This window comes from Miscanthus floridulus, chromosome 3 (genome assembly GCF_019320115.1).
Source record: "Miscanthus floridulus cultivar M001 chromosome 3, ASM1932011v1, whole genome shotgun sequence".
Lineage (NCBI taxonomy): Eukaryota > Viridiplantae > Streptophyta > Magnoliopsida > Poales > Poaceae > Miscanthus > Miscanthus floridulus.
The window spans coordinates 148584796-148590565 of NC_089582.1; the positions used below are offsets into that span (position 1 = coordinate 148584796).

At 48.8% G+C, this 5770-nt stretch overlaps 1 pseudogene; it reads left to right on the forward strand.

The window, feature by feature from the left end:
- Positions 1-1586: 1586 nt before the first annotated feature.
- Positions 1587-4945, forward strand: LOC136544684 (uncharacterized; annotated as a pseudogene).
- Positions 4946-5770: the final 825 nt, after the last annotated feature.

The window sequence follows — 5770 nt, forward strand, 5'->3', positions numbered from 1 at the left end:
GGATGCATGGAGATGGAGGTCTCCTCCTCTTCTCATCTCCTCCTACGCTAGGCTAGCCTAGCGTTGGTGTTCCGGCAACCACTGGCAGGAATGATCCCGTCCGTCAGCCTGGCCGTCCGGCACAGAATCATTAGTTAGAGCGTCTACAGTGTGCGGTTCTATGCCGGTCCTATCTTTTATCGACCTGGGTCGATACATTACGTCGCTGGTTCGTTGAAGAACCAGGCGCGATGGATAGAACCCGCTCCCATCCACTATTCTCTCTCCTGCCGCAGAATCATCTCGTAAAGAAAGGAGGGGTGGGGGCCACTGGGCACCGGCACCAGGCGCTGTTGGTCTGTTGGTCACCGAGCATCGCAAGTTGGGCTGCCTTTTTTTAATGTCGTGGGCTCCATTTATAGGTTCCACGTCGGTTCTATATATTGCTACGTTTTTAACAGGTGCCATCAAATCATGGGATAGAACCAGGATCGATCCTATACACTGCTGATGCTGTTAGCGCGCGCGATGATGCCTTACCTGCTCCAGAAAACGCTGAGCCAGCCCCCAGCCCGGCCAGCCGGGACGCGAGGGCCCCGTTTGGTACCACTCCGCAGTGCTTCGACTCCCGCACTGTTCACGCACTGTAGCGTGTCAGAAGAAGCAAGAAATTCGAGCTTCACCGGCTCCATAAACAGTACCAGCGCTACAGTGAGAGGGAAAAGGTGGGAAGAGAAAAACAGCTCCGATGCTACAGTGCTGCTACAGTGTTCGTGCAGGGATGTCAACCGGAGCCGGAGCTACCGGGAGCGGTACCAAACGGGGCCTAATCAGCTCGCCGTCGCTCTCGCCGATTGAAAACGCAGCCCAGCAGGTCCCGGAGATGGTTGCATCGGCTGGGGTCGGGTCCAATCCAATCACAGGCAGCCTCAGCCAAAAAAAGATCCGCCGGCCGCTGCTCCGCTTCGGCGTGGAAGGAAGGAAGCTGCCTACTGGCGCCCTGCGGCATGCAGTAAAAAACTGAAAACGGTCATGTCGTCTGAATCTCTGATCATACACGACGTACGATCTCTACAGTGCTGCTAATCCCGAATCCCTAGACGACTGTGCAACTGTTGCACAAGTGCAAGTTCCGGGCGATGTCGTCTGAATCGACACAACAGTTCGCTGCACCCTGCTTCTCCTGTTTGTACTACGTATTTCATTCATCACTCGACCGACACCGACCAGTCCCGCACTGAAGTTTAGGCCCCGTTTAGATTGGCCAAAAATTTTTGGCTTTGGGCATTTTGGAACTAAACGGCAGCCAAAAAATTTTGGATCTGTACTGGTCACGGGTGTTCGGCCTGGCACTGTTCGGATTGGGAGGCGTGAAGGCTGCCTGGTACCCCGCACCCACCCCGTTATCCATTCATCACGCGCGGCCGACACTGCCTCTCTATCCCTCGCTCTCATCCACTCTCGAACCCTAGCCCCCCGCCGCCGGTCACTCCCTCCCACCGCCGCTGATCTCCCGCCATCCGAACGCCGTCGCGCAGATCCACGCGCTACACCTCTAGATCCACCCCGTCGGAGTCCGAATCGAGGACCACTTCGCGCGTTCGGTGATGGAAGGACACGACGGCGACGACTTCAACGGCGCAGGCTACAATGGCGACCACGGCATCGACGGCGCCGGCCAAGGCAACGACGCGCGCACCAGGGATTTCCTAGCGCCCGGAAATCCCTGGGGCCATGCCGGCGGTAGCCGCCTCTTCCCCGACGCGGCGCAAACCATCTCAGGTTCTAGCAGATTCAACCAGTCCCGGATGGGGTTGGAGTCGCTGGATCTCAACGCCGGCGAGGACTGGCCGCAGATGCAGGCCTACGCGGGCTTCATTCGGGGGGACAACGAGGTCCCCCCCATGGCTCCCACCCCCCTCCGCGTGACTTCCCGCAACATTGCGCGCAACGTCGGGTCCAACACTTGCATCGCCGGCGGAGGAACATCTGTTGCAGGCGGCATGGGTGCAACATCCATTGGAGGCGCCTTCGTCCCTCCTCTGTCTCCTCCACGGGGAGGTGCTGGTGGCCGTCGCAGGGGCCGCAGTGCGCGTGTACGCGGGCCGGGGCCAGCCATGCTTGATGACAACTTCAACGACGACGACAACACTCACGGCCCACGAGGCTCGGTACAAATTCCACTCCCTTTCTCCTTGATCTTCTGTTTACTAGTAGATCTGGTTAGCTACATGCATGTGTCTAGGGTGCTATATGTATTATTTAGTTGATCTTGCTATGAGTTTTGTGTGATACAAATTTCAGCTACTACAGTTGTAGATATTCATGAACCTAGCTTAAGTGTTTACCAAATGGTTTAATCTGTGTAAATGTCGTGAACTGAAACAAGCATCGTTTAGGCTATGAAACACAAGGCCAACTGGACTGTACCGAACACTAAGAAGTTTTGTGACATATGGTGCCATCAAATTGCCATCGGCAATTGTACCAAGGGAGTCACGAGCAAGACTGGCTGGAGGGACCTCATAAAGAGGTACCAAGCAGCAACAGGTTTGGTCCATGACAGGGAGCAGATTGCTGGTAGGCTAAGGCAGCTGAAGGCCCAATGGGCATTCTGTAACAAGCTCCGCTACGCCTCTGGCTTAGGCCGTAGCGACGATGGAACTGTTGATGCCACTGATGCATGGTGGAAAGCAAATACCAACGTAAATGATCTATCTATCTCTTCTGAGTTTCAGCACTAACTAAGTACAACACTGCATAATTATTGATTTCATATTTCAGGGGCAATCTGATTTGATGAAGTTCAAGAAAGGTTTGCCTGAGTACTTAGATCAAATGGACAAAATGTTTACTGGAAACACAGTAGATGGCTCCACATCTTTTGTTGCTGGTCAAAGTGGTACTATTGATTTGGATGGTGGAAGCTCCGATGAAGAGGTAGGATATGAACAGGAAGACCAGCTGACCCCACTTAGCATTGGGAACAAGAGGGCCAGCAGCACGAGCACCACTGCATCGAGCCCACGCAAAAGGTCCAAGAGCCCAGCTTTGAGGGCAATGGACAACAACATGAGGACACACAATGAAATTGCCAACCGTAGGCTCTTCCTGCTGGAGAGCATGTTTGAGCACAGGAAGCAAGAGGACCAGAATTCACGGTCTGCCCTTAGCCAGAAGATAGACAGGGTCACGCAGATTGCAAAGGAGATGGGTATAAGTGCACAGACTCCAACTTTGTTCAGGGGCCTGTACAAGATCATCCACAATGAAAGTGATATGGACTTCTTCCTTACCAACGGCCCTGAAGAAAGGATGATCATCATCGAGCAAGCTGCGCCGGTCGACCCATAGACCATCTTATCTTATTTCGTCTATTAGTTGAAGTTCATGTCGTAATGGTGTCCTCAAACAATGTCGGCCATGTCCTATGTCATATGAACTAAGTCTGTACTGCATGAATGTGTTTTTCAACTATGTTTTTGATGTTTCTTATTTCAACAACTAAAATGTAGTAATGTTTGCTGAACTTCAAGTATGGTGACCATTTGAACTTTGTGATGCATGGGTGAGAGTGAATGGCAAATGTCAGTGAACGTAGTCATGCATGACATGATTTGTAATGTGACTCATGACTGACTGTACTCTTTGTTTGTTTGGACAGGTTGATGTTGTACAAGAATCAGCAACCCATTGTGTAGACCCTTGGGATGTTTTACAAGAGATGATGATGGCTGAGCTAGAGGATGCTGAAGATGATGATGCTTTGATCTATGGTATGTACCAGTATGCCCTGCACATTGACAAGCATTTGAATAGGGCTGAGTATAGGCAACCTGCCATGACTGGTTTGGAATGGGTACAGAGGAAGCTTGGGGATAGCAAGGCCTGTTTTAGCATGTTTAGAATGAGTCCACCTATGTTCCATACACTGCATGATCTTTTAGTACAATCATATGGGCTAACATCTAGTGCTAAGTCCACCTCGATTGAGGCTCTAGGGATGTTTCTTTGGATGCTTGGGGCACCACAATCTTTTAGGCAAGCTGAGGACAGATTTGAGAGGTCACTGGGGACTGTCTCCAACATGTTAAACAAAGTTTTGAAGTGTATGGTCAAGCTTGCTGCTGACATTATTAAGCCTCTCGACCCACAATTTAGAACAATGCATCCTAGACTCAGAAACCCTAGGTTCTATCCCTACTTCAAGGATTGCATAGGGGGTATAGATGGGACTCATGTACCTTGTGTGGTGCCCAATGATAAGTTTGTGCAGCACTTGTGCCGCAAGGGCATGACTACACAAAATGTCATGGCTGTCTGTGACTTTGACATGAGATTTACATTTGTTCTTGCTGGTTGGCCGGGGTCTGTACACGACATGAGAGTATTCAATGATGGAACAACAACATACAGTCATGTCTTTCCACATCCACCTGCAGGTACACACCTATCTGATACCACATTTGGGTCTTTGTTGTTCAACTACATGAATGTAATTTTCTTTGCTGATGTAGAGAAATATTATCTTGTGGACTCCGGGTACCCTAACCGGCTTGGTTACCTTGCCCCTTACAAGGGAACTAAGTACCATCTTCAGGAGTATCGAGATGCCCCAGAACCCCAAGGTAAAGAGGAGACCTTCAATTATGCACATTCATGTCTTCGGAATGTCATTGAAAGGTCATTTGGAGTTTTGAAAATGAGGTGGCGCATCTTGCATCAGATCCCTTCTTATGCACCTCATAAACAAAGCCAAATCATAGTTGCATGTTGTGCTCTACATAATTTCATTAGGATAAGTGGCATAGGGGATAGACACTTTGCAAGGTGTGACCGTGATGATAACTATGTGCCGCGAGAAGCGTCTGAGAATCAGCCTGAACCCGAGAAAGTTGAGGATGAGTCTGATCTGATGAATGAATTTCGTGATTCGATTGCTTATGCTCTGCTAAACCGTTCGTGATAGTTTTGTGTGTTTGAGCTCATGTATGTGTATTGCATATGTACAGTTACGACACTACAGTTTTGTGGATAAATCATGCATGATTATTTGTTAATTACACATGTTGTGTCATTTTGACGAAACATGCATGCTGTTGCATGAGAGACAACAGCATGCATGCATTTGAAGCTTCATAATGCATTGCCTGCATGCATGTGTTTGCATGTTGCATGGCATTAATGGTGCAGCTGCCAGGTTTTGGGAATGCCATCCAAAAATTTTTGGCAACTAAACACGAAACCCAAAAAAATTTGGATGTCAGGTTTTTGACAAAAACCTGCTGCTGTCAGGTTTTTGGCTTAGGCCAAAATTTTTTGTCGTCTAAACAGGGCCTTATTATTAGACGCAAGGAAAGCAGCCGAGTTCCTGCCGCTGCCGCTGCAACTGCGCACGGTATCTAGTAGGATGTAGTACTCCTGTAAGATGTAAGATACTCGTACGTATATAGCCGAGTAACCGACTGCATAGGTGCAGTCTCCGTCCTGAAAAAGATAGTACACTTCTAGCTCAGCCATTTTACTTGAAACCTTTTGAATATTAATCATACAGTTCGCTTATGCTGAAATGTTGCGAGAAAAAAATACCGTTCCATAACTGAAAAGTTGCTCAACTAAATTTATATAAGAAAAGATATCAATATTTTTTTCTCCAATACGCAAAAGGTATGCGCATCTTTGTATTAAGATCGAGAAATAGTGAAAGTTACAACGACACGCCAGGAACATGACACGCTAGGGTGAAGATGTTAGTGTTATACAATCGGCTCTATCCTCCCAACCATAAGAA